The sequence below is a fragment of the Ambystoma mexicanum genome, chromosome 10 (genome assembly GCF_040938575.1).
Source record: "Ambystoma mexicanum isolate Mex_15411 chromosome 10, UKY_AmexF1_1, whole genome shotgun sequence".
Classification (NCBI taxonomy): domain Eukaryota; kingdom Metazoa; phylum Chordata; class Amphibia; order Caudata; family Ambystomatidae; genus Ambystoma; species Ambystoma mexicanum.
This window is the reverse complement of record NC_090932.1, coordinates 1,535,611,786-1,535,639,452: the sequence shown is the minus strand read 5'-3', so window position 1 is coordinate 1,535,639,452 and position 27,667 is coordinate 1,535,611,786. Positions and strand designations below refer to the sequence as shown.

At 50.7% G+C, this 27,667-nt stretch overlaps 7 non-coding genes and 1 pseudogene across 7 annotated transcripts; all 8 read left to right on the top strand.

The window, feature by feature from the left end:
- Positions 1 to 3,088: 3,088 nt before the first annotated feature.
- On the top strand, positions 3,089 to 3,229 carry LOC138496329 (U4 spliceosomal RNA). The gene has a single exon (XR_011277850.1). It is a non-coding gene; the product is annotated as a U4 spliceosomal RNA (small nuclear RNA).
- A 3,507-nt stretch (positions 3,230 to 6,736) lies between these two features.
- LOC138496820 (U4 spliceosomal RNA) lies at positions 6,737 to 6,888 on the top strand (annotated as a pseudogene).
- Positions 6,889 to 7,185: 297 nt separating this feature from the next.
- LOC138496751 (U4 spliceosomal RNA) lies at positions 7,186 to 7,326 on the top strand. Its single transcript, XR_011278234.1, has one exon. It is a non-coding gene; the product is annotated as a U4 spliceosomal RNA (small nuclear RNA).
- A 3,508-nt stretch (positions 7,327 to 10,834) lies between these two features.
- Positions 10,835 to 10,975, top strand: LOC138496744 (U4 spliceosomal RNA). The gene has a single exon (XR_011278228.1). It is a non-coding gene; the product is annotated as a U4 spliceosomal RNA (small nuclear RNA).
- A 3,508-nt stretch (positions 10,976 to 14,483) lies between these two features.
- Positions 14,484 to 14,624, top strand: LOC138496707 (U4 spliceosomal RNA). Its single transcript, XR_011278194.1, has one exon. It is a non-coding gene; the product is annotated as a U4 spliceosomal RNA (small nuclear RNA).
- A 3,508-nt stretch (positions 14,625 to 18,132) lies between these two features.
- On the top strand, positions 18,133 to 18,273 carry LOC138496706 (U4 spliceosomal RNA). The gene has a single exon (XR_011278193.1). It is a non-coding gene; the product is annotated as a U4 spliceosomal RNA (small nuclear RNA).
- A 3,508-nt stretch (positions 18,274 to 21,781) lies between these two features.
- On the top strand, positions 21,782 to 21,922 carry LOC138496289 (U4 spliceosomal RNA). Its single transcript, XR_011277815.1, has one exon. It is a non-coding gene; the product is annotated as a U4 spliceosomal RNA (small nuclear RNA).
- A 3,508-nt stretch (positions 21,923 to 25,430) lies between these two features.
- Positions 25,431 to 25,571, top strand: LOC138496737 (U4 spliceosomal RNA). Its single transcript, XR_011278221.1, has one exon. It is a non-coding gene; the product is annotated as a U4 spliceosomal RNA (small nuclear RNA).
- The last annotated feature ends 2,096 nt before the right edge of the window (positions 25,572 to 27,667 follow it).

Below are 27,667 nucleotides of genomic sequence, written 5' to 3'. Positions count from 1 at the left end.
GCCTTCGCTCACCATCTCAGTCTTCCCAAGAGAGGCAAAAGGGCATTTCTGTCCCCATGCATTCTATAGACACATATTCACGTGGAGTCAACAACCCGACCTCTCTTGGTGTGACGAATCAACTTCCGGGGCACTAGTGGTCCAGGGAGGAATATCGCTTTCTAGACCATCAATCAGTCCCACACCTCTAGTACACCGGAAGGGGTCCGAACAGTGGACGGAACGTCAGGCTGGTTAGTTGCAACAGAGCGAAAAAACAATTGTGACCCACTGATAAAAGGGACTGTCCAGTCAAGGTTGTATACAAATATCTACTTTAGTATTAATACAACAGACAGTTCTAACACACTACAAAATACAACCCACCCTATAAAGGAAAACAGGGGACAGACAGTTTCACAAAGGAGTGGGATGCACTCTGGATACTGACAGGAGTGCAGTCGGTAAAGCAATCAGTCTGAACTGTTCAAGGTTATTTGGTTGCAGCAGCAAGGGAGCAAGAGGTCGTAAATGCCACTAAGGGCCTTCGGAGAAGGACCAGGGGGACAGAACCACAATGTAACTGGTGTTTGAGATGATCTTGGTACTCGACAGCATCAAGTGGCTTCCAGCATGCATTGTAGCTCCGGTGACAGAGTTCAAGAGGGACGACAGATGCGGATATCAATTGGCAGGCAGTTTGGTAAGCGAGGCTGGGCGGACGGCTGCAGGCTGCCCTACCCGGCAGCTCGGGGTGAAGAATCGTTGTCTGTGTGCTGGTTGGTGGATCTGGAACGCTGGTCGAGGGTTCTCAGACGGCTTTAGTGACTGCAGCGTGAGAACAGCCACAGTGGTGCAGCCGGTCGCAGTTTGAGAGCTCGACTGCTTCGAAAAAGTCCTTAAAAGATGGACGCTGGTTGATGCTTGTTGTGGCACTCCTCCGAGCTTCTTCTCAATGCTTGGGTCGACGTTTAAGGCGGCCGACCCAAAGCTGAGAAGAGTGTTTGCCGGCAACGGCCTTGTCCTTTGTTCAGAGACTCTCTGGCACTTCCCACCTAGGAAGCTTGCTGGCTTAACCTAGCAGGGCACGCTGTGTGCTGGCTGGGTACCGGTTCTGGTGCTGCTTGATGGATCCTCTGAGTCGGGTATCTCCCTCTGTTCCCTGGGAGATGTTTTGGGAGGTATTTTGCTTCCCTCTTGGAAATCCTGGACTTCCTTCACTGGCGGAAGCCGTGAGGCAGACTGTACCATCACCAAGGGTCCGAATGAGTCCTTCTTCGTACTCCTTTTGAAGTCGTCGGATGATCTGCTCAGTGAGGGGCTCAGCCCTCTTTTAAAGCCAAATGGGCCCCAGTGATTGGAGCATGCTAAGCCTACCTTAAAGACCCAATCCTGGGTCCCCACCACCAATCTTCTGTCATGCGTAAGGTCATGACCAGAGTGCTTTGCAACAGGAAAGGTAAGGGGTGACAACATGTACTACTAAGCCGCACCCATCTTCCTGTCTCCTGTGGATCAAAGTGGCTCTCTGGTTAATTGAGCTTGAGAACAGACTGTCTGCATCAAATCACATATATCTTCCCCCTGAAAGGGGGTGGCCCTGCAGCGGTTGCCTACTGTAAACAGTTGTTCCACACATGACATTCAATGGCCTTCATACAGAGGGGTGGGAGCTAGCTTCAAGCTGACACATTGCATATGAAAAAGGTGTTGGGGTTTCCTGCCCTGTGTTAGTTCTGTGAACAGGCCTCTTGGCAGGCCTGCTTCACTTAACTCTCATCAGTATGCGCTGCCATCAGAGAGAACCTAACAATAGGCAGGGCATATCGATGGAGCCTTTGCTATTTTAAGTAGGCTGACCAGGGCCGGAGGAAGGCGTTGCCTTCCCCCTTCAGAGATGCTTTGATGTACCCATGGCTGTCACATTGCAGCTAAATGTGACAGGAGGACCGCACCGGTAGACTGTGTCCCCCAGAGTGCACTTGACTATGTGTTTGTTGTGCAGTGTCCATTGGGAAATGTGTGCGGGATAGCCCCACACATTTCCAGGAGGTTTACCTACCAACATTCCATTTCTTTTTTAAAAGTATCAAACCAGCCCAGGCGGAGCGCACACTCCCCGTGCGGATGGTCTAATTCCTCACTCTTGGTCAGGTTCTTCAATTCCTACCAGTCAAGTGGTCTCTTCTGTCTGTGTCTGCACTTCATTTGCACAGCAAACAGGCATGTCTTTCCCATGGCAACAGTGTCTTCTCCAAGCTGCACACACAGACAGCCGTTTCTCAGGCTAAATGTTCTCTTCTGACCTCAGTGGCAGAGCCACACTAAGCAGATGGCTCTGCAAAGGCCCAGGGGCTACAGCAAAAAGCCTGAACAGGGCAAGGCCGCTTCATTTTTGGCAGTGGAGTGGAAGTAGAATTGCAGGGTCCGCCCTATGAGACAGGGTACAAGACGTGAATTACATAGGACCTTTTCACTTTTCCCAGAGTCCCCTGCAAAATCGGGTCTATTTTCAAGGACAAGTGCAATTATCACAAACAGGTAGGTATGTGATGGCATGGACATGTATCGAAATTGTAATGGTTTGGTCAACAGTTGGAACGCTCAGAGACAAATTGATTCACTTCTTGTCAATGTCCTGGCTGCACTGCAGAAACAGCTGGTCGTCCTGGTGGAGCATCACTTCACCTGTCCCCAAAGGAGCCCATTTCTCGATGCTGTCCTCGCTCCTGTGCAATCCTCCAATGGCTCTTTGCATTCTCAAGCCTCTCCCATGTTGCCTTGGCAGCGGCCTGCCCAATAATCTCTCAGGAGGGCGGGGTCACTTGCCAACAGGCCACCGATCATGCTAAGGGAAAGAGCGCACAGGTAGCAGCCTGCTCATTTGCATGTTTACTCCCAGAATCCTATGCATACCTTGCTACTATATTTGCTGTCAGTTTGGTGAGCGCAAGATGATACAGGTGTTCACCTCAACAAATCTCGGCACTGGAATCCAGGCGGTTTTAAGAGTTTGACAAAGGATGCTCAGGATGGAGCTTGCTGGGATCAGTGCAAGTTAAATGGGAATCCATTCCCGGGGCGCACGGGCCTCTGGGTCAGGTGCTTTAGCTTTGCGCAGTGGCAGTATCGTAGCTCATGAGGTTTAACCGAGGCGCGATTATTGCTTATTGAAAACTTTACCCAATACCCCGCCATGACAGCTTGAAATATAGCTGGAATTGGTAATTTTTGACAGTCTCTACGGAGGCTGAACCAATTTGTTTGAAAAGGAGACAATGACGCTTTTACTCCACTGGAGAAGACCTAGCAAGAGGGGTGTGTTTTTCGGAACCCATCCTTTCTATTCTTTGTTCTCTCGTGGCCTGCCCTCAACAAAGGGGTTTACTTCCAGAAGCTAGCGCATTCGTAAACTCCAAGCGGCGCAGCGAAGTCTATGGAACCGTGACCATGCAGCAGGTGCATTAAGCGCCTCAGTTGTCTCGCTGCCTTCCTGATCTCACGACATGAAAACCATGAGCTTTCAGAACCTAGCAGACAGTGACCTGTCTGCCTTCGATCCTCTTTGCCACATCTGCTCTTGCGAAAGTCATCAGATTGTTGGATGGTTACTCAGGGAGGTCTGGCTGCCACTGAAGCCAACCGCAGCAGAGGGGTCGCTTTACCTTTGGCCTTCGCTCACCATCTCAGTCTTCCCAAGAGAGGCAAAAGGGCATTTCTGTCCCCATGCATTCTATAGACACATATTCACGTGGAGTCAACAACCCGACCTCTCTTGGTGTGACGAATCAACTTCCGGGGCACTAGTGGTCCAGGGAGGAATATCGCTTTCTAGACCATCAATCAGTCCCACACCTCTAGTACACCCGAAGGGGTCCGAACAGTGGACGGAACGTCAGGCTGGTTAGTTGCAACAGAGCGAAAAACAATTGTGACCCACTGATAAAAGGGACTGTCCAGTCAAGGTTGTATACAAATATCTACTTTAGTATTAATACAACAGACAGTTCTAACACACTACAAAATACAACCCACCCTATAAAGGAAAACAGGGGACAGACAGTTTCACAAAGGAGAGGGATGCACTCTGGATACTGACAGGAGTGCAGTCGGTAAAGCAATCAGTCTGAACTGTTCAAGGTTATTTGGTTGCAGCAGCAAGGGAGCAAGAGGTCGTAAATGTCACTAAGGGCCTTCGGAGAAGGACCAGGGGGACATAACCACAATGTAACTGGTGTTTGAGATGATCTTGGTACTCGACAGCATCGAGTGGCTTCCAGCATGCTTTGTAGCTCCGGCGACAGAGTTCAAGAGGGACGACAGATGCGGATATCAGTTGGCAGGCAGTTTGGTAAGCGAGGCTGGGCGGACGGCTGCAGGCTGCCCTACCCGGCAGCTCGGGGTGAAGAATCGTTGTCTGTGTGCTGGTTGGTGGATCTGGAACGCTGGTCGAGGGTTCTCAGACGGCTTTAGTGACTGCAGCGTGAGAACAGCCACAGTGGTGCAGCCGGTCGCAGTTTGAGAGCTCGACTGCTTCGAAAAAGTCCTTAAAAGATGGACGCTGGTTGATGCTTGTTGTGGCACTCCTCCGAGCTTCTTCTCAATGCTTGGGTCGACGTTTAAGGCGGCCGACCCAAAGCTGAGAAGAGTGTTTGCCGGCAACGGCCTTGTCCTTTGTTCAGAGACTCTCTGGCACTTCCCACCTAGGAAGCTTGCTGGCTTAACCTAGCAGGGCACGCTGTGTGCTGGCTGGGTACCGGTTCTGGTGCTGCTTGATGGATCCTCTGAGTCGGGTATCTCCCTCTGTTCCCTGGGAGATGTTTTGGGAGGTATTTTGCTTCCCTCTTGGAAATCCTGGACTTCCTTCACTGGCGGAAGCCGTGAGGCAGACTGTACCATCACAGAGGGTCCGAATGAGTCCTTCTTCGTACTCCTTTTGAAGTCGTCAGATGATCTGCTCAGTGAGGGGCTCAGCCCTCTTTTAAAGCCAAATGGGCCCCAGTGATTGGAGCATGCTAAGCCTACCTTAAAGACCCAATCCTGGGTCCCCACCACCAATCTTCTGTCATGCGTAAGGTCATGACCAGAGTGCTTTGCAACAGGAAAGGTAAGGGGTGACAACATGTACTACTAAGCCGCACCCATCTTCCTGTCTCCTGTGGATCAAAGTGGCTCTCTGGTTAATTGAGCTCGAGAACAGACTGTCTGCATCAAATCACATATATCTTCCCTCTGAAAGGGGGTGGCCCTGCAGCGGTTGCCTACTGTAAACAGTTGTTCCACACATGACATTCAATGGCCTTCATACAGAGGGGTGGGAGCTAGCTTCAAGCTGACACATTGCATATGAAAAAGGTGTTGGGGTTTCCTGCCCTGTGTTAGTTCTGTGAACAGGCCTCTTGGCAGGCCTGCTTCACTTAACTCTCATCAGTATGCGCTGCCATCAGAGAGAACCTAACAATAGGCAGGGCATATCGATGGAGCCTTTGCTATTTTAAGTAGGCTGACCAGGGCCGGAGGAAGGCGTTGCCTTCCCCCTTCAGAGATGCTTTGATGTACCCATGGCTGTCACATTGCAGCTAAATGTGACAGGAGGACCGCACCGGTAGACTGTGTCCCCCAGAGTGCACTTGACTATGTGTTTGTTGTGCAGTGTCCATTGGGAAATGTGTGCGGAATAGCCCCACACATTTCCAGGAGGTTTACCTACCAACATTCCATTTCTTTTTTAAAAGTATCAAACCAGCCCAGGCGGAGCGCACACTCCCCGTGCGGATGGTCTAATTCCTCACTCTTGGTCAGGTTCTTCAATTCCTACCAGTCAAGTGGTCTCTTCTGTCTGTGTCTGCACTTCATTTGCACAGCAAACAGGCATGTCTTTCCCATGGCAACAGTGTCTTCTCCAAGCTGCACACACAGACAGCCGTTTCTCAGGCTAAATGTTCTCTTCTGACCTCAGTGGCAGAGCCACACTAAGCAGATGGCTCTGCAAAGGCCCAGGGGCTACAGCAAAAAGCCTGAACAGGGCAAGGCCGCTTCATTTTTGGCAGTGGAGTGGAAGTAGAATTGCAGGGTCCGCCCTATGAGACAGGGTACAAGACGTGAATTACATAGGACCTTTTCACTTTTCCCAGAGTCCCCTGCAAAATCGGGTCTATTTTCAAGGACAAGTGCAATTATCACAAACAGGTAGGTATGTGATGGCATGGAAATGTATCGAAATTGTAATGGTTTGGTCAACAGTTGGAACGCTCAGAGACAAATTGATTCACTTCTTGTCAATGTCCTGGCTGCACTGCAGAAACAGCTGGTCGTCGTGGTGGAGCATCACTTCACCTGTCCCCAAAGGAGCCCATTTCTCGATGCTGTCCTCGCTCCTGTGCAATCCTCCAATGGCTCTTTGCATTCTCAAGCCTCTCCCATGTTGCCTTGGCAGCGGCCTGCCCAATAATCTCTCAGGAGGGCGGGGTCACTTGCCAACAGGCCACCGATCATGCTAAGGGAAAGAGCGCACAGGTAGCAGCCTGCTCATTTGCATGTTTACTCCCAGAATCCTATGCATACCTTGCTACTATATTTGCTGTCAGTTTGGTGAGCGCAAGATGATACAGGTGTTCACCTCAACAAATCTCGGCACTGGAATCCAGGCGGTTTTATGAGTTTGACAAAGGATGCTCAGGATGGAGCTTGCTGGGATCAGTGCAAGTTAAATGGGAATCCATTCCCGGGGCGCACGGGCCTCTGGGTCAGGTGCTTTAGCTTTGCGCAGTGGCAGTATCGTAGCTCATGAGGTTTAACCGAGGCGCGATTATTGCTTATTGAAAACTTTACCCAATACCCCGCCATGACAGCTTGAAATATAGCTCTCCCATGTTGCCTTGGCAGCGGCCTGCCCAATAATCTCTCAGGAGGGCGGGGTCACTTGCCAACAGGCCACCGATCATGCTAAGGGAAAGAGCGCACAGGTAGCAGCCTGCTCATTTGCATGTTTACTCCCAGAATCCTATGCATACCTTGCTACTATATTTGCTGTCAGTTTGGTGAGCGCAAGATGATACAGGTGTTCACCTCAACAAATCTCGGCACTGGAATCCAGGCGGTTTTATGAGTTTGACAAAGGATGCTCAGGATGGAGCTTGCTGGGATCAGTGCAAGTTAAATGGGAATCCATTCCCGGGGCGCACGGGCCTCTGGGTCAGGTGCTTTAGCTTTGCGCAGTGGCAGTATCGTAGCTCATGAGGTTTAACCGAGGCGCGATTATTGCTTATTGAAAACTTTACCCAATACCCCGCCATGACAGCTTGAAATATAGCTGGAATTGATAATTTTTGACAGTCTCTACGGAGGCAGAACCGATTTGTTTGAAAAGGAGACAATGACGCTTTTACTCCACTGGAGAAGACCTAGCAAGAGGGGTGTGTTTTTCGGAACCCATCCCTTCTATTCTTTGTTCTCTCGTGGCCTACCCTCAACAAAGGGGTTTACTTCCAGAAGCTAGCGCATTCGTAAACTCCAAGCGGCGCAGCGAAGTCTATGGAACCGTGACCATGCAGCAGGTGCATTAAGCGCCTCAGTTGTCTCGCTGCCTTCCTGATCTCACGACATGAAAACCATGAGCTTTCAGAACCTAGCAGACAGTGACCTGTCTGCCTTCGATCCTCTTTGCCACATCTGCTCTTGCGAAAGTCATCAGATTGTTGGATGGTTACTCAGGGAGGTCTGGCTGCCACTGAAGCCAACCGCAGCAGAGGGGTCGCTTTACCTTTGGCCTTCGCTCACCATCTCAGTCTTCCCAAGAGAGGCAAAAGGGCATTTCTGTCCCCATGCATTCTATAGACACATATTCACGTGGAGTCAACAACCCGACCTCTCTTGGTGTGACGAATCAACTTCCGGGGCACTAGTGGTCCAGGGAGGAATATCGCTTTCTAGACCATCAATCAGTCCCACACCTCTAGTACACCGGAAGGGGTCCGAACAGTGGACGGAACGTCAGGCTGGTTAGTTGCAACAGAGCGAAAAAACAATTGTGACCCACTGATAAAAGGGACTGTCCAGTCAAGGTTGTATACAAATATCTACTTTAGTATTAATACAACAGACAGTTCTAACACACTACAAAATACAACCCACCCTATAAAGGAAAACAGGGGACAGACAGTTTCACAAAGGAGAGGGATGCACTCTGGATACTGACAGGAGTGCAGTCGGTAAAGCAATCAGTCTGAACTGTTCAAGGTTATTTGGTTGCAGCAGCAAGGGAGCAAGAGGTCGTAAATGTCACTAAGGGCCTTCGGAGAAGGACCAGGGGGACAGAACCACAATGTAACTGGTGTTTGAGATGATCTTGGTACTCGACAGCATCGAGTGGCTTCCAGCATGCTTTGTAGCTCCGGCGACAGAGTTCAAGAGGGACGACAGATGCGGATATCAGTTGGCAGGCAGTTTGGTAAGCGAGGCTGGGCGGACGGCTGCAGGCTGCCCTACCCGGCGGCTCGGGGTGAAGATTCGTTGTCTGTGTGCTGGTTGGTGGATCTGGAACGCTGGTCGAGGGTTCTCAGACGGCTTTAGTGACTGCAGCGTGAGAACAGCCACAGTGGTGCAGCCGGTCGCAGTTTGAGAGCTCGACTGCTTCGAAAAAGTCCTTAAAAGATGGACGCTGGTTGATGCTTGTTGTGGCACTCCTCCGAGCTTCTTCTCAATGCTTGGGTCAACGTTTAAGGCGGCCGACCCAAAGCTGAGAAGAGTGTTTGCCGGCAACGGCCTTGTCCTTTGTTCAGAGACTCTCTGGCACTTCCCACCTAGGAAGCTTGCTGGCTTAACCTAGCAGGGCACGCTGTGTGCTGGCTGGGTACCGGTTCTGGTGCTGCTTGATGGATCCTCTGAGTCGGGTATCTCCCTCTGTTCCCTGGGAGATGTTTTGGGAGGTATTTTGCTTCCCTCTTGGAAATCCTGGACTTCCTTCACTGGCGGAAGCCGTGAGGCAGACTGTACCATCACCGAGGGTCCGAATGAGTCCTTCTTCGTACTCCTTTTGAAGTCGTCGGATGATCTGCTCAGTGAGGGGCTCAGCCCTCTTTTAAAGCCAAATGGGCCCCAGTGATTGGAGCATGCTAAGCCTACCTTAAAGACCCAATCCTGGGTCCCCACCACCAATCTTCTGTCATGCGTAAGGTCATGACCAGAGTGCTTTGCAACAGGAAAGGTAAGGGGTGACAACATGTACTACTAAGCCGCACCCATCTTCCTGTCTCCTGTGGATCAAAGTGGCTCTCTGGTTAATTGAGCTCGAGAACAGACTGTCTGCATCAAATCACATATATCTTCCCTCTGAAAGGGGGTGGCCCTGCAGCGGTTGCCTACTGTAAACAGTTGTTCCACACATGACATTCAATGGCCTTCATACAGAGGGGTGGGAGCTAGCTTCAAGCTGACACATTGCATATGAAAAAGGTGTTGGGGTTTCCTGCCCTGTGTTAGTTCTGTGAACAGGCCTCTTGGCAGGCCTGCTTCACTTAACTCTCATCAGTATGCGCTGCCATCAGAGAGAACCTAACAATAGGCAGGGCATATCGATGGAGCCTTTGCTATTTTAAGTAGGCTGACCAGGGCCGGAGGAAGGCGTTGCCTTCCCCCTTCAGAGATGCTTTGATGTACCCATGGCTGTCACATTGCAGCTAAATGTGACAGGAGGACCGCACCGGTAGACTGTGTCCCCCAGAGTGCACTTGACTATGTGTTTGTTGTGCAGTGTCCATTGGGAAATGTGTGTGGAATAGCCCCACACATTTCCAGGAGGTTTACCTACCAACATTCCATTTCTTTTTTAAAAGTATCAAACCAGCCCAGGCGGAGCGCACACTCCCCGTGCGGATGGTCTAATTCCTCACTCTTGGTCAGGTTCTTCAATTCCTACCAGTCAAGTGGTCTCTTCTGTCTGTGTCTGCACTTCATTTGCACAGCAAACAGGCATGTCTTTCCCATGGCAACAGTGTCTTCTCCAAGCTGCACACACAGACAGCCGTTTCTCAGGCTAAATGTTCTCTTCTGACCTCCGTGGCAGAGCCACACTAAGCAGATGGCTCTGCAAAGGCCCAGGGGCTACAGCAAAAAGCCTGAACAGGGCAAGGCCGCTTCATTTTTGGCAGTGGAGTGGAAGTAGAATTGCAGGGTCCGCCCTATGAGACAGGGTACAAGACGTGAATTACATAGGACCTTTTCACTTTTCCCAGAGTCCCCTGCAAAATCGGGTCTATTTTCAAGGACAAGTGCAATTATCACAAACAGGTAGGTATGTGATGGCATGGAAATGTATCGAAATTGTAATGGTTTGGTCAACAGTTGGAACGCTCAGAGACAAATTGATTCACTTCTTGTCAATGTCCTGGCTGCACTGCAGAAACAGCTGGTCGTCCTGGTGGAGCATCACTTCACCTGTCCCCAAAGGAGCCCATTTCTCGATGCTGTCCTCGCTCCTGTGCAATCCTCCAATGGCTCTTTGCATTCTCAAGCCTCTCCCATGTTGCCTTGGCAGCGGCCTGCCCAATAATCTCTCAGGAGGGCGGGGTCACTTGCCAACAGGCCACCGATCATGCTAAGGGAAAGAGCGCACAGGTAGCAGCCTGCTCATTTGCATGTTTACTCCCAGAATCCTATGCATACCTTGCTACTATATTTGCTGTCAGTTTGGTGAGCGCAAGATGATACAGGTGTTCACCTCAACAAATCTCGGCACTGGAATCCAGGCGGTTTTATGAGTTTGACAAAGGATGCTCAGGATGGAGCTTGCTGGGATCAGTGCAAGTTAAATGGGAATCCATTCCCGGGGCGCACGGGCCTCTGGGTCAGGTGCTTTAGCTTTGCGCAGTGGCAGTATCGTAGCTCATGAGGTTTAACCGAGGCGCGAGTATTGCTTATTGAAAACTTTACCCAATACCCCGCCATGACAGCTTGAAATATAGCTGGAATTGGTAATTTTTGACAGTCTCTACGGAGGCTGAACCGATTTGTTTGAAAAGGAGACAATGACGCTTTTACTCCACTGGAGAAGACCTAGCAAGAGGGGTGTGTTTTTCGGAACCCATCCCTTCTATTCTTTGTTCTCTCGTGGCCTACCCTCAACAAAGGGGTTTACTTCCAGAAGCTAGCGCATTCGTAAACTCCAAGCGGCGCTGCGAAGTCTATGGAACCGTGACCATGCAGCAGGTGCATTAAGCGCCTCAGTTGTCTCGCTGCCTTCCTGATCTCACGACATGAAAACCATGAGCTTTCAGAACCTAGCAGACAGTGACCTGTCTGCCTTCGATCCTCTTTGCCACATCTGCTCTTGCGAAAGTCATCAGATTGTTGGATGGTTACTCAGGGAGGTCTGGCTGCCACTGAAGCCAACCGCAGCAGAGGGGTCGCTTTACCTTTGGCCTTCGCTCACCATCTCAGTCTTCCCAAGAGAGGCAAAAGGGCATTTCTGTCCCCATGCATTCTATAGACACATATTCACGTGGAGTCAACAACCCGACCTCTCTTGGTGTGACGAATCAACTTCCGGGGCACTAGTGGTCCAGGGAGGAATATCGCTTTCTAGACCATCAATCAGTCCCACACCTCTAGTACACCGGAAGGGGTCCGAACAGTGGACGGAACGTCAGGCTGGTTAGTTGCAACAGAGCGAAAAAACAATTGTGACCCACTGATAAAAGGGACTGTCCAGTCAAGGTTGTATACAAATATCTACTTTAGTATTAATACAACAGACAGTTCTAACACACTACAAAATACAACCCACCCTATAAAGGAAAACAGGGGACAGACAGTTTCACAAAGGAGAGGGATGCACTCTGGATACTGACAGGAGTGCAGTCGGTAAAGCAATCAGTCTGAACTGTTCAAGGTTATTTGGTTGCAGCAGCAAGGGAGCAAGAGGTCGTAAATGTCACTAAGGGCCTTCGGAGAAGGACCAGGGGGACAGAACCACAATGTAACTGGTGTTTGAGATGATCTTGGTACTCGACAGCATCGAGTGGCTTCCAGCATGCTTTGTAGCTCCGGCGACAGAGTTCAAGAGGGACGACAGATGCGGATATCAGTTGGCAGGCAGTTTGGTAAGCGAGGCTGGGCGGACGGCTGCAGGCTGCCCTACCCGGCGGCTCGGGGTGAAGAATCGTTGTCTGTGTGCTGGTTGGTGGATCTGGAACGCTGGTCGAGGGTTCTCAGACGGCTTTAGTGACTGCAGCGTGAGAACAGCCACAGTGGTGCAGCCGGTCGCAGTTTGAGAGCTCGACTGCTTCGAAAAAGTCCTTAAAAGATGGACGCTGGTTGATGCTTGTTGTGGCACTCCTCCGAGCTTCTTCTCAATGCTTGGGTCGACGTTTAAGGCGGCCGACCCAAAGCTGAGAAGAGTGTTTGCCGGCAACGGCCTTGTCCTTTGTTCAGAGACTCTCTGGCACTTCCCACCTAGGAAGCTTGCTGGCTTAACCTAGCAGGGCACGCTGTGTGCTGGCTGGGTACCGGTTCTGGTGCTGCTTGATGGATCCTCTGAGTCGGGTATCTCCCTCTGTTCCCTGGGAGATGTTTTGGGAGGTATTTTGCTTCCCTCTTGGAAATCCTGGACTTCCTTCACTGGCGGAAGCCGTGAGGCAGACTGTACCATCACCGAGGGTCCGAATGAGTCCTTCTTCGTACTCCTTTTGAAGTCGTCGGATGATCTGCTCAGTGAGGGGCTCAGCCCTCTTTTAAAGCCAAATGGGCCCCAGTGATTGGAGCATGCTAAGCCTACCTTAAAGACCCAATCCTGGGTCCCCACCACCAATCTTCTGTCATGCGTAAGGTCATGACCAGAGTGCTTTGCAACAGGAAAGGTAAGGGGTGACAACATGTACTACTAAGCCGCACCCATCTTCCTGTCTCCTGTGGATCAAAGTGGCTCTCTGGTTAATTGAGCTCGAGAACAGACTGTCTGCATCAAATCACATATATCTTCCCTCTGAAAGGGGGTGGCCCTGCAGCGGTTGCCTACTGTAAACAGTTGTTCCACACATGACATTCAATGGCCTTCATACAGAGGGGTGGGAGCTAGCTTCAAGCTGACACATTGCATATGAAAAAGGTGTTGGGGTTTCCTGCCCTGTGTTAGTTCTGTGAACAGGCCTCTTGGCAGGCCTGCTTCACTTAACTCTCATCAGTATGCGCTGCCATCAGAGAGAACCTAACAATAGGCAGGGCATATCGATGGAGCCTTTGCTATTTTAAGTAGGCTGACCAGGGCCGGAGGAAGGCGTTGCCTTCCCCCTTCAGAGATGCTTTGATGTACCCATGGCTGTCACATTGCAGCTAAATGTGACAGGAGGACCGCACCGGTAGACTGTGTCCCCCAGAGTGCACTTGACTATGTGTTTGTTGTGCAGTGTCCATTGGGAAATGTGTGCGGAATAGCCCCACACATTTCCAGGAGGTTTACCTACCAACATTCCATTTCTTTTTTAAAAGTATCAAACCAGCCCAGGCGGAGCGCACACTCCCCGTGCGGATGGTCTAATTCCTCACTCTTGGTCAGGTTCTTCAATTCCTACCAGTCAAGTGGTCTCTTCTGTCTGTGTCTGCACTTCATTTGCACAGCAAACAGGCATGTCTTTCCCATGGCAACAGTGTCTTCTCCAAGCTGCACACACAGACAGCCGTTTCTCAGGCTAAATGTTCTCTTCTGACCTCAGTGGCAGAGCCACACTAAGCAGATGGCTCTGCAAAGGCCCAGGGGCTACAGCAAAAAGCCTGAACAGGGCAAGGCCGCTTCATTTTTGGCAGTGGAGTGGAAGTAGAATTGCAGGGTCCGCCCTATGAGACAGGGTACAAGACGTGAATTACATAGGACCTTTTCACTTTTCCCAGAGTCCCCTGCAAAATCGGGTCTATTTTCAAGGACAAGTGCAATTATCACAAACAGGTAGGTATGTGATGGCATGGAAATGTATCGAAATTGTAATGGTTTGGTCAACAGTTGGAACGCTCAGAGACAAATTGATTCACTTCTTGTCAATGTCCTGGCTGCACTGCAGAAACAGCTGGTCGTCGTGGTGGAGCATCACTTCACCTGTCCCCAAAGGAGCCCATTTCTCGATGCTGTCCTCGCTCCTGTGCAATCCTCCAATGGCTCTTTGCATTCTCAAGCCTCTCCCATGTTGCCTTGGCAGCGGCCTGCCCAATAATCTCTCAGGAGGGCGGGGTCACTTGCCAACAGGCCACCGATCATGCTAAGGGAAAGAGCGCACAGGTAGCAGCCTGCTCATTTGCATGTTTACTCCCAGAATCCTATGCATACCTTGCTACTATATTTGCTGTCAGTTTGGTGAGCGCAAGATGATACAGGTGTTCACCTCAACAAATCTCGGCACTGGAATCCAGGCGGTTTTATGAGTTTGACAAAGGATGCTCAGGATGGAGCTTGCTGGGATCAGTGCAAGTTAAATGGGAATCCATTCCCGGGGCGCACGGGCCTCTGGGTCAGGTGCTTTAGCTTTGCGCAGTGGCAGTATCGTAGCTCATGAGGTTTAACCAAGGCGCGATTATTGCTTATTGAAAACTTTACCCAATACCCCGCCATGACAGCTTGAAATATAGCTGGAATTGGTAATTTTTGACAGTCTCTACGGAGGCTGAACCGATTTGTTTGAAAAGGAGACAATGACGCTTTTACTCCACTGGAGAAGACCTAGCAAGAGGGGTGTGTTTTTCGGAACCCATCCCTTCTATTCTTTGTTCTCTCGTGGCCTACCCTCAACAAAGGGGTTTACTTCCAGAAGCTAGCGCATTCGTAAACTCCAAGCGGCGCAGCGAAGTCTATGGAACCGTGACCATGCAGCAGGTGCATTAAGCGCCTCAGTTGTCTCGCTGCCTTCCTGATCTCACGACATGAAAACCATGAGCTTTCAGAACCTAGCAGACAGTGACCTGTCTGCCTTCGATCCTCTTTGCCACATCTGCTCTTGCGAAAGTCATCAGATTGTTGGATGGTTACTCAGGGAGGTCTGGCTGCCACTGAAGCCAACCGCAGCAGAGGGGTCGCTTTACCTTTGGCCTTCGCTCACCATCTCAGTCTTCCCAAGAGAGGCAAAAGGGCATTTCTGTCCCCATGCATTCTATAGACACATATTCACGTGGAGTCAACAACCCGACCTCTCTTGGTGTGACGAATCAACTTCCGGGGCACTAGTGGTCCAGGGAGGAATATCGCTTTCTAGACCATCAATCAGTCCCACACCTCTAGTACACCGGAAGGGGTCCGAACAGTGGACGCAACGTCAGGCTGGTTAGTTGCAATAGAGCGAAAAAACAATTGTGACCCACTGATAAAAGGGACTGTCCAGTCAAGGTTGTATACAAATATCTACTTTAGTATTAATACAACAGACAGTTCTAACACACTACAAAATACAACCCACCCTATAAAGGAAAACAGGGGACAGACAGTTTCACAAAGGAGAGGGATGCACTCTGGATACTGACAGGAGTGCAGTCGGTAAAGCAATCAGTCTGAACTGTTCAAGGTTATTTGGTTGCAGCAGCAAGGGAGCAAGAGGTCGTAAATGTCACTAAGGGCCTTCGGAGAAGGACCAGGGGGACAGAACCACAATGTAACTGGTGTTTGAGATGATCTTGGTACTCGACAGCATCGAGTGGCTTCCAGCATGCTTTGTAGCTCCGGCGACAGAGTTCAAGAGGGACGACAGATGCGGATATCAGTTGGCAGGCAGTTTGGTAAGCGAGGCTGGGCGGACGGCTGCAGGCTGCCCTACCCGGCGGCTCGGGGTGAAGAATCGTTGTCTGTGTGCTGGTTGGTGGATCTGGAACGCTGGTCGAGGGTTCTCAGACGGCTTTAGTGACTGCAGCGTGAGAACAGCCACAGTGGTGCAGCCGGTCGCAGTTTGAGAGCTCGACTGCTTCGAAAAAGTCCTTAAAAGATGGACGCTGGTTGATGCTTGTTGTGGCACTCCTCCGAGCTTCTTCTCAATGCTTGGGTCGACGTTTAAGGCGGCCGACCCAAAGCTGAGAAGAGTGTTTGCCGGCAACGGCCTTGTCCTTTGTTCAGAGACTCTCTGGCACTTCCCACCTAGGAAGCTTGCTGGCTTAACCTAGCAGGGCACGCTGTGTGCTGGCTGGGTACCGGTTCTGGTGCTGCTTGATGGATCCTCTGAGTCGGGTATCTCCCTCTGTTCCCTGGGAGATGTTTTGGGAGGTATTTTGCTTCCCTCTTGGAAATCCTGGACTTCCTTCACTGGCGGAAGCCGTGAGGCAGACTGTACCATCACCGAGGGTCCGAATGAGTCCTTCTTCGTACTCCTTTTGAAGTCGTCGGATGATCTGCTCAGTGAGGGGCTCAGCCCTCTTTTAAAGCCAAATGGGCCCCAGTGATTGGAGCATGCTAAGCCTACCTTAAAGACCCAATCCTGGGTCCCCACCACCAATCTTCTGTCATGCGTAAGGTCATGACCAGAGTGCTTTGCAACAGGAAAGGTAAGGGGTGACAACATGTACTACTAAGCCGCACCCATCTTCCTGTCTCCTGTGGATCAAAGTGGCTCTCTGGTTAATTGAGCTCGAGAACAGACTGTCTGCATCAAATCACATATATCTTCCCTCTGAAAGGGGGTGGCCCTGCAGCGGTTGCCTACTGTAAACAGTTGTTCCACACATGACATTCAATGGCCTTCATACAGAGGGGTGGGAGCTAGCTTCAAGCTGACACATTGCATATGAAAAAGGTGTTGGGGTTTCCTGCCCTGTGTTAGTTCTGTGAACAGGCCTCTTGGCAGGCCTGCTTCACTTAACTCTCATCAGTATGCGCTGCCATCAGAGAGAACCTAACAATAGGCAGGGCATATCGATGGAGCCTTTGCTATTTTAAGTAGGCTGACCAGGGCCGGAGGAAGGCGTTGCCTTCCCCCTTCAGAGATGCTTTGATGTACCCATGGCTGTCACATTGCAGCTAAATGTGACAGGAGGACCGCACCGGTAGACTGTGTCCCCCAGAGTGCACTTGACTATGTGTTTGTTGTGCAGTGTCCATTGGGAAATGTGTGCGGAATAGCCCCACACATTTCCAGGAGGTTTACCTACCAACATTCCATTTCTTTTTTAAAAGTATCAAACCAGCCCAGGCGGAGCGCACACTCCCCGTGCGGATGGTCTAATTCCTCACTCTTGGTCAGGTTCTTCAATTCCTACCAGTCAAGTGGTCTCTTCTGTCTGTGTCTGCACTTCATTTGCACAGCAAACAGGCATGTCTTTCCCATGGCAACAGTGTCTTCTCCAAGCTGCACACACAGACAGCCGTTTCTCAGGCTAAATGTTCTCTTCTGACCTCAGTGGCAGAGCCACACTAAGCAGATGGCTCTGCAAAGGCCCAGGGGCTACAGCAAAAAGCCTGAACAGGGCAAGGCCGCTTCATTTTTGGCAGTGGAGTGGAAGTAGAATTGCAGGGTCCGCCCTATGAGACAGGGTACAAGACGTGAATTACATAGGACCTTTTCACTTTTCCCAGAGTCCCCTGCAAAATCGGGTCTATTTTCAAGGACAAGTGCAATTATCACAAACAGGTAGGTATGTGATGGCATGGAAATGTATCGAAATTGTAATGGTTTGGTCAACAGTTGGAACGCTCAGAGACAAATTGATTCACTTCTTGTCAATGTCCTGGCTGCACTGCAGAAACAGCTGGTCGTCGTGGTGGAGCATCACTTCACCTGTCCCCAAAGGAGCCCATTTCTCGATGCTGTCCTCGCTCCTGTGCAATCCTCCAATGGCTCTTTGCATTCTCAAGCCTCTCCCATGTTGCCTTGGCAGCGGCCTGCCCAATAATCTCTCAGGAGGGCGGGGTCACTTGCCAACAGGCCACCGATCATGCTAAGGGAAAGAGCGCACAGGTAGCAGCCTGCTCATTTGCATGTTTACTCCCAGAATCCTATGCATACCTTGCTACTATATTTGCTGTCAGTTTGGTGAGCGCAAGATGATACAGGTGTTCACCTCAACAAATCTCGGCACTGGAATCCAGGCGGTTTTATGAGTTTGACAAAGGATGCTCAGGATGGAGCTTGCTGGGATCAGTGCAAGTTAAATGGGAATCCATTCCCGGGGCGCACGGGCCTCTGGGTCAGGTGCTTTAGCTTTGCGCAGTGGCAGTATCGTAGCTCATGAGGTTTAACCAAGGCGCGATTATTGCTTATTGAAAACTTTACCCAATACCCCGCCATGACAGCTTGAAATATAGCTGGAATTGGTAATTTTTGACAGTCTCTACGGAGGCTGAACCGATTTGTTTGAAAAGGAGACAATGACGCTTTTACTCCACTGGAGAAGACCTAGCAAGAGGGGTGTGTTTTTCGGAACCCATCCCTTCTATTCTTTGTTCTCTCGTGGCCTACCCTCAACAAAGGGGTTTACTTCCAGAAGCTAGCGCATTCGTAAACTCCAAGCGGCGCAGCGAAGTCTATGGAACCGTGACCATGCAGCAGGTGCATTAAGCGCCTCAGTTGTCTCGCTGCCTTCCTGATCTCACGACATGAAAACCATGAGCTTTCAGAACCTAGCAGACAGTGACCTGTCTGCCTTCGATCCTCTTTGCCACATCTGCTCTTGCGAAAGTCATCAGATTGTTGGATGGTTACTCAGGGAGGTCTGGCTGCCACTGAAGCCAACCGCAGCAGAGGGGTCGCTTTACCTTTGGCCTTCGCTCACCATCTCAGTCTTCCCAAGAGAGGCAAAAGGGCATTTCTGTCCCCATGCATTCTATAGACACATATTCACGTGGAGTCAACAACCCGACCTCTCTTGGTGTGACGAATCAACTTCCGGGGCACTAGTGGTCCAGGGAGGAATATCGCTTTCTAGACCATCAATCAGTCCCACACCTCTAGTACACCGGAAGGGGTCCGAACAGTGGACGCAACGTCAGGCTGGTTAGTTGCAATAGAGCGAAAAAACAATTGTGACCCACTGATAAAAGGGACTGTCCAGTCAAGGTTGTATACAAATATCTACTTTAGTATTAATACAACAGACAGTTCTAACACACTACAAAATACAACCCACCCTATAAAGGAAAACAGGGGACAGACAGTTTCACAAAGGAGAGGGATGCACTCTGGATACTGACAGGAGTGCAGTCGGTAAAGCAATCAGTCTGAACTGTTCAAGGTTATTTGGTTGCAGCAGCAAGGGAGCAAGAGGTCGTAAATGTCACTAAGGGCCTTCGGAGAAGGACCAGGGGGACAGAACCACAATGTAACTGGTGTTTGAGATGATCTTGGTACTCGACAGCATCGAGTGGCTTCCAGCATGCTTTGTAGCTCCGGCGACAGAGTTCAAGAGGGACGACAGATGCGGATATCAGTTGGCAGGCAGTTTGGTAAGCGAGGCTGGGCGGACGGCTGCAGGCTGCCCTACCCGGCGGCTCGGGGTGAAGAATCGTTGTCTGTGTGCTGGTTGGTGGATCTGGAACGCTGGTCGAGGGTTCTCAGACGGCTTTAGTGACTGCAGCGTGAGAACAGCCACAGTGGTGCAGCCGGTCGCAGTTTGAGAGCTCGACTGCTTCGAAAAAGTCCTTAAAAGATGGACGCTGGTTGATGCTTGTTGTGGCACTCCTCCGAGCTTCTTCTCAATGCTTGGGTCGACGTTTAAGGCGGCCGACCCAAAGCTGAGAAGAGTGTTTGCCGGCAACGGCCTTGTCCTTTGTTCAGAGACTCTCTGGCACTTCCCACCTAGGAAGCTTGCTGGCTTAACCTAGCAGGGCACGCTGTGTGCTGGCTGGGTACCGGTTCTGGTGCTGCTTGATGGATCCTCTGAGTCGGGTATCTCCCTCTGTTCCCTGGGAGATGTTTTGGGAGGTATTTTGCTTCCCTCTTGGAAATCCTGGACTTCCTTCACTGGCGGAAGCCGTGAGGCAGACTGTACCATCACCGAGGGTCCGAATGAGTCCTTCTTCGTACTCCTTTTGAAGTCGTCGGATGATCTGCTCAGTGAGGGGCTCAGCCCTCTTTTAAAGCCAAATGGGCCCCAGTGATTGGAGCATGCTAAGCCTACCTTAAAGACCCAATCCTGGGTCCCCACCACCAATCTTCTGTCATGCGTAAGGTCATGACCAGAGTGCTTTGCAACAGGAAAGGTAAGGGGTGACAACATGTACTACTAAGCCGCACCCATCTTCCTGTCTCCTGTGGATCAAAGTGGCTCTCTGGTTAATTGAGCTCGAGAACAGACTGTCTGCATCAAATCACATATATCTTCCCTCTGAAAGGGGGTGGCCCTGCAGCGGTTGCCTACTGTAAACAGTTGTTCCACACATGACATTCAATGGCCTTCATACAGAGGGGTGGGAGCTAGCTTCAAGCTGACACATTGCATATGAAAAAGGTGTTGGGGTTTCCTGCCCTGTGTTAGTTCTGTGAACAGGCCTCTTGGCAGGCCTGCTTCACTTAACTCTCATCAGTATGCGCTGCCATCAGATAGAACCTAACAATAGGCAGGGCATATCGATGGAGCCTTTGCTATTTTAAGTAGGCTGACCAGGGCCGGAGGAAGGCGTTGCCTTCCCCCTTCAGAGATGCTTTGATGTACCCATGGCTGTCACATTGCAGCTAAATGTGACAGGAGGACCGCACCGGTAGACTGTGTCCCCCAGAGTGCACTTGACTATGTGTTTGTTGTGCAGTGTCCATTGGGAAATGTGTGCGGAATAGCCCCACACATTTCCAGGAGGTTTACCTACCAACATTCCATTTCTTTTTTAAAAGTATCAAACCAGCCCAGGCGGAGCGCACACTCCCCGTGCGGATGGTCTAATTCCTCACTCTTGGTCAGGTTCTTCAATTCCTACCAGTCAAGTGGTCTCTTCTGTCTGTGTCTGCACTTCATTTGCACAGCAAACAGGCGTGTCTTTCCCATGGCAACAGTGTCTTCTCCAAGCTGCACACACAGACAGCCGTTTCTCAGGCTAAATGTTCTCTTCTGACCTCAGTGGCAGAGCCACACTAAGCAGATGGCTCTGCAAAGGCCCAGGGGCTACAGCAAAAAGCCTGAACAGGGCAAGGCCGCTTCATTTTTGGCAGTGGAGTGGAAGTAGAATTGCAGGGTCCGCCCTATGAGACAGGGTACAAGACGTGAATTACATAGGACCTTTTCACTTTTCCCAGAGTCCCCTGCAAAATCGGGTCTATTTTCAAGGACAAGTGCAATTATCACAAACAGGTAGGTATGTGATGGCATGGAAATGTATCGAAATTGTAATGGTTTGGTCAACAGTTGGAACGCTCAGAGACAAATTGATTCACTTCTTGTCAATGTCCTGGCTGCACTGCAGAAACAGCTGGTCGTCCTGGTGGAGCATCACTTCACCTGTCCCCAAAGGAGCCCATTTCTCGATGCTGTCCTCGCTCCTGTGCAATCCTCCAATGGCTCTTTGCATTCTCAAGCCTCTCCCATGTTGCCTTGGCAGCGGCCTGCCCAATAATCTCTCAGGAGGGCGGGGTCACTTGCCAACAGGCCACCGATCATGCTAAGGGAAAGAGCGCACAGGTAGCAGCCTGCTCATTTGCATGTTTACTCCCAGAATCCTATGCATACCTTGCTACTATATTTGCTGTCAGTTTGGTGAGCGCAAGATGATACAGGTGTTCACCTCAACAAATCTCGGCACTGGAATCCAGGCGGTTTTATGAGTTTGACAAAGGATGCTCAGGATGGAGCTTGCTGGGATCAGTGCAAGTTAAATGGGAATCCATTCCCGGGGCGCACGGGCCTCTGGGTCAGGTGCTTTAGCTTTGCGCAGTGGCAGTATCGTAGCTCATGAGGTTTAACCGAGGCGCGATTATTGCTTATTGAAAACTTTACCCAATACCCCGCCATGACAGCTTGAAATAGAGCTGGAATTGGTAATTTTTGACAGTCTCTACGGAGGCTGAACCGATTTGTTTGAAAAGGAGACAATGACGCTTTTACTCCACTGGAGAAGACCTAGCAAGAGGGGTGTGTATTTCGGAACCCATCCCTTCTATTCTTTGTTCTCTCGTGGCCTACCCTCAACAAAGGGGTTTACTTCCAGAAGCTAGCGCATTCGTAAACTCCAAGCGGCGCAGCGAAGTCTATGGAACCGTGACCATGCAGCAGGTGCATTAAGCGCCTCAGTTGTCTCGCTGCCTTCCTGATCTCACGACATGAAAACCATGAGCTTTCAGAACCTAGCAGACAGTGACCTGTCTGCCTTCGACCCTCTTTGCCACATCTGCTCTTGCGAAAGTCATCAGATTGTTGGATGGTTACTCAGGGAGGTCTGGCTGCCACTGAAGCCAACCGCAGCAGAGGGGTCGCTTTACCTTTGGCCTTCGCTCACCATCTCAGTCTTCCCAAGAGAGGCAAAAGGGCATTTCTGTCCCCATGCATTCTATAGACACATATTCACGTGGAGTCAACAACCCGACCTCTCTTGGTGTGACGAATCAACTTCCGGGGCACTAGTGGTCCAGGGAGGAATATCGCTTTCTAGACCATCAATCAGTCCCACACCTCTAGTACACCGGAAGGGGTCCGAACAGTGGACGGTACGTCAGGCTGGTTAGTTGCAACAGAGCGAAAAAACAATTGTGACCCACTGATAAAAGGGACTGTCCAGTCAAGGTTGTATACAAATATCTACTTTAGTATTAATACAACAGACAGTTCTAACACACTACAAAATACAACCCACCCTATAAAGGAAAACAGAGGACAGACAGTTTCACAAAGGAGAGGGATGCACTCTGGATACTGACAGGAGTGCAGTCGGTAAAGCAATCAGTCTGAACTGTTCAAGGTTATTTGGTTGCAGCAGCAAGGGAGCAAGAGGTCGTAAATGTCACTAAGGGCCTTCGGAGAAGGACCAGGGGGACAGAACCACAATGTAACTGGTGTTTGAGATGATCTTGGTACTCGACAGCATCGAGTGGCTTCCAGCATGCTTTGTAGCTCCGGCGACAGAGTTCAAGAGGGACGACAGATGCGGATATCAGTTGGCAGGCAGTTTGGTAAGCGAGGCTGGGCGGACGGCTGCAGGCTGCCCTACCCGGCGGCTCGGGGTGAAGAATCGTTGTCTGTGTGCTGGTTGGTGGATCTGGAACGCTGGTCGAGGGTTCTCAGACGGCTTTAGTGACTGCAGCGTGAGAACAGCCACAGTGGTGCAGCCGGTCGCAGTTTGAGAGCTCGACTGCTTCGAAAAAGTCCTTAAAAGATGGACGCTGGTTGATGCTTGTTGTGGCACTCCTCCGAGCTTCTTCTCAATGCTTGGGTCGACGTTTAAGGCGGCCGACCCAAAGCTGAGAAGAGTGTTTGCCGGCAACGGCCTTGTCCTTTGTTCAGAGACTCTCTGGCACTTCCCACCTAGGAAGCTTGCTGGCTTAACCTATCAGGGCACGCTGTGTGCTGGCTGGGTACCGGTTCTGGTGCTGCTTGATGGATCCTCTGAGTCGGGTATCTCCCTCTGTTCCCTGGGAGATGTTTTGGGAGGTATTTTGCTTCCCTCTTGGAAATCCTGGACTTCCTTCACTGGCGGAAGCCGTGAGGCAGACTGTACCATCACCGAGGGTCCGAATGAGTCCTTCTTCGTACTCCTTTTGAAGTCGTCGGATGATCTGCTTAGTGAGGGGCTCAGCCCTCTTTTAAAGCCAAATGGGCCCCAGTGATTGGAGCATGCTAAGCCTACCTTAAAGACCCAATCCTGGGTCCCCACCACCAATCTTCTGTCATGCGTAAGGTCATGACCAGAGTGCTTGACAACAGGAAAGGTAAGGGGTGACAACATGTACTACTAAGCCGCACCCATCTTCCTGTCTCCTGTGGATCAAAGTGGCTCTCTGGTTAATTGAGCTCGAGAACAGACTGTCTGCATCAAATCACATATATCTTCCCTCTGAAAGGGGGTGGCCCTGCAGCGGTTGCCTACTGTAAACAGTTGTTCCACACATGACATTCAATGGCCTTCATACAGAGGGGTGGGAGCTAGCTTCAAGCTGACACATTGCATATGAAAAAGGTGTTGGGGTTTCCTGCCCTGTGTTAGTTCTGTGAACAGGCCTCTTGGCAGGCCTGCTTCACTTAACTCTCATCAGTATGCGCTGCCATCAGAGAGAACCTAACAATAGGCAGGGCATATCGATGGAGCCTTTGCTATTTTAAGTAGGCTGACCAGGGCCGGAGGAAGGCGTTGCCTTCCCCCTTCAGAGATGCTTTGATGTACCCATGGCTGTCACATTGCAGCTAAATGTGACAGGAGGACCGCACCGGTAGACTGTGTCCCCCAGAGTGCACTTGACTATGTGTTTGTTGTGCAGTGTCCATTGGGAAATGTGTGCGGAATAGCCCCACACATTTCCAGGAGGTTTACCTACCAACATTCCATTTCTTTTTTAAAAGTATCAAACCAGCCCAGGCGGAGCGCACACTCCCCGTGCGGATGGTCTAATTCCTCACTCTTGGTCAGGTTCTTCAATTCCTACCAGTCAAGTGGTCTCTTCTGTCTGTGTCTGCACTTCATTTGCACAGCAAACAGGCATGTATTTCCCATGGCAACAGTGTCTTCTCCAAGCTGCACATATAGACAGCCGTTTCTCAGGCTAAATGTTCTCTTCTGACCTCAGTGGCAGAGCCACACTAAGCAGATGGCTCTGCAAAGGCCCAGGGGCTACAGCAAAAAGCCTGAACAGGGCAAGGCCGCTTCATTTTTGGCAGTGGAGTGGAAGTAGAATTGCAGGGGCCGCCCTATGAGACAGGGTACAAGACGTGAATTACATAAGACCTTTTCACTTTTCCCAGAGTCCCCTGCAAAATCGGGTCTATTTTCAAGGACAAGTGCAATTATCACAAACAGGTAGGTATGTGATGGCATGGAAATGTATCGAAATTGTAATGGTTTGGTCAACAGTTGGAACGCTCAGAGACAAATTGATTCAATTCTTGTCAATGTCCTGGCTGCACTGCAGAAACAGCTGGTCGTCCTGGTGGAGCATCACTTCACCTGTCCCCAAAGGAGCCCATTTCTCGATGCTGTCCTCGCTCCTGTGCAATCCTCCAATGGCTCTTTGCATTCTCAAGCCTCTCCCATGTTGCCTTGGCAGCGGCCTGCCCAATAATCTCTCAGGAGGGCGGGGTCACTTGCCAACAGGCCACCGATCATGCTAAGGGAAAGAGCGCACAGGTAGCAGCCTGCTCATTTGCATGTTTACTCCCAGAATCCTATGCATACCTTGCTACTATATTTGCTGTCAGTTTGGTGAGCGCAAGATGATACAGGTGTTCACCTCAACAAATCTCGGCACTGGAATCCAGGCGGTTTTATGAGTTTGACAAAGGATGCTCAGGATGGAGCTTGCTGGGATCAGTGCAAGTTAAATGGGAATCCATTCCCGGGGCGCACGGGCCTCTGGGTCAGGTGCTTTAGCTTTGCGCAGTGGCAGTATCGTAGCTCATGAGGTTTAACCGAGACGCGATTATTGCTTATTGAAAACTTTACCCAATACCCCGCCATGACAGCTTGAAATATAGCTGGAATTGGTAATTTTTGACAGTCTCTACGGAGGCTGAACCGATTTGTTTGAAAAGGAGACAATGACGCTTTTACTCCACTGGAGAAGACCTAGCAAGAGGGGTGTGTTTTTCGGAACCCATCCCTTCTATTCTTTGTTCTCTCGTGGCCTACCCTCAACAAAGGGGTTTACTTCCAGAAGCTAGCGCATTCGTAAACTCCAAGCGGCGCAGCGAAGTCTATGGAACCGTGACCATGCAGCAGGTGCATTAAGCGCCTCAGTTGTCTCGCTGCCTTCCTGATCTCACGACATGAAAACCATGAGCTTTCAGAACCTAGCAGACAGTGACCTGTCTGCCTTCGATCCTCTTTGCCACATCTGTTCAACCTCTGCTCTTGCGAAAGTCATCAGATTGTTGGATGGTTACTCAGGGAGGTCTGGCTGCCACTGAAGCCAACCGCAGCAGAGGGGTCGCTTTACCTTTGGCCTTCGCTCACCATCTCAGTCTTCCCAAGAGAGGCAAAAGGGCATTTCTGTCCCCATGCATTCTATAGACACATATTCACGTGGAGTCAACAACCCGACCTCTCTTGGTGTGACGAATCAACTTCCGGGGCACTAGTGGTCCAGGGAGGAATATCGCTTTCTAGACCATCAATCAGTCCCACACCTCTAGTACACCGGAAGGGGTCCGAACAGTGGACGGAACGTCAGGCTGGTTAGTTGCAACAGAGCGAAAAAACAATTGTGACCCACTGATAAAAGGGACTGTCCAGTCAAGGTTGTATACAAATATCTACTTTAGTATTAATACAACAGACAGTTCTAACACACTACAAAATACAACCCACCCTATAAAGGAAAACAGGGGACAGACAGTTTCACAAAGGAGAGGGATGCACTCTGGATACTGACAGGAGTGCAGTCGGTAAAGCAATCAGTCTGAACTGTTCAAGGTTATTTGGTTGCAGCAGCAAGGGAGCAAGAGGTCGTAAATGTCACTAAGGGCCTTCGGAGAAGGACCAGGGGGACAGAACCACAATGTAACTGGTGTTTGAGATGATCTTGGTACTCGACAGCATCGAGTGGCTTCCAGCATGCTTTGTAGCTCCGGCGACAGAGTTCAAGAGGGACGACAGATGCGGATATCAGTTGGCAGGCAGTTTGGTAAGCGAGGCTGGGCGGACGGCTGCAGGCTGCCCTACCCGGCGGCTCGGGGTGAAGAATCGTTGTCTGTGTGCTGGTTGGTGGATCTGGAACGCTGGTCGAGGGTTCTCAGACGGCTTTAGTGACTGCAGCGTGAGAACAGCCACAGTGGTGCAGCCGGTCGCAGTTTGAGAGCTCGACTGCTTCGAAAAAGTCCTTAAAAGATGGACGCTGGTTGATGCTTGTTGTGGCACTCCTCCGAGCTTCTTCTCAATGCTTGGGTCGACGTTTAAGGCGGCCGACCCAAAGCTGAGAAGAGTGTTTGCCGGCAACGGCCTTGTCCTTTGTTCAGAGACTCTCTGGCACTTCCCACCTAGGAAGCTTGCTGGCTTAACCTAGCAGGGCACGCTGTGTGCTGGCTGGGTACCAGTTCTGGTGCTGCTTGATGGATCCTCTGAGTCGGGTATCTCCCTCTGTTCCCTGGGAGATGTTTTGGGAGGTATTTTGCTTCCCTCTTGGAAATCCTGGACTTCCTTCACTGGCGGAAGCCGTGAGGCAGACTGTACCATCACCGAGGGTCCGAATGAGTCCTTCTTCGTACTCCTTTTGAAGTCGTCGGATGATCTGCTTAGTGAGGGGCTCAGCCCTCTTTTAAAGCCAAATGGGCCCCAGTGATTGGAGCATGCTAAGCCTACCTTAAAGACCCAATCCTGGGTCCCCACCACCAATCTTCTGTCATGCGTAAGGTCATGACCAGAGTGCTTTGCAACAGGAAAGGTAAGGGGTGACAACATGTACTACTAAGCCGCACCCATCTTCCTGTCTCCTGTGGATCAAAGTGGCTCTCTGGGTAATTGAGCTCGAGAACAGACTGTCTGCATCAAATCACATATATCTTCCCTCTGAAAGGGGGTGGCCCTGCAGCGGTTGCCTACTGTAAACAGTTGTTCCACACATGACATTCAATGGCCTTCATACAGAGGGGTGGGAGCTAGCTTCAAGCT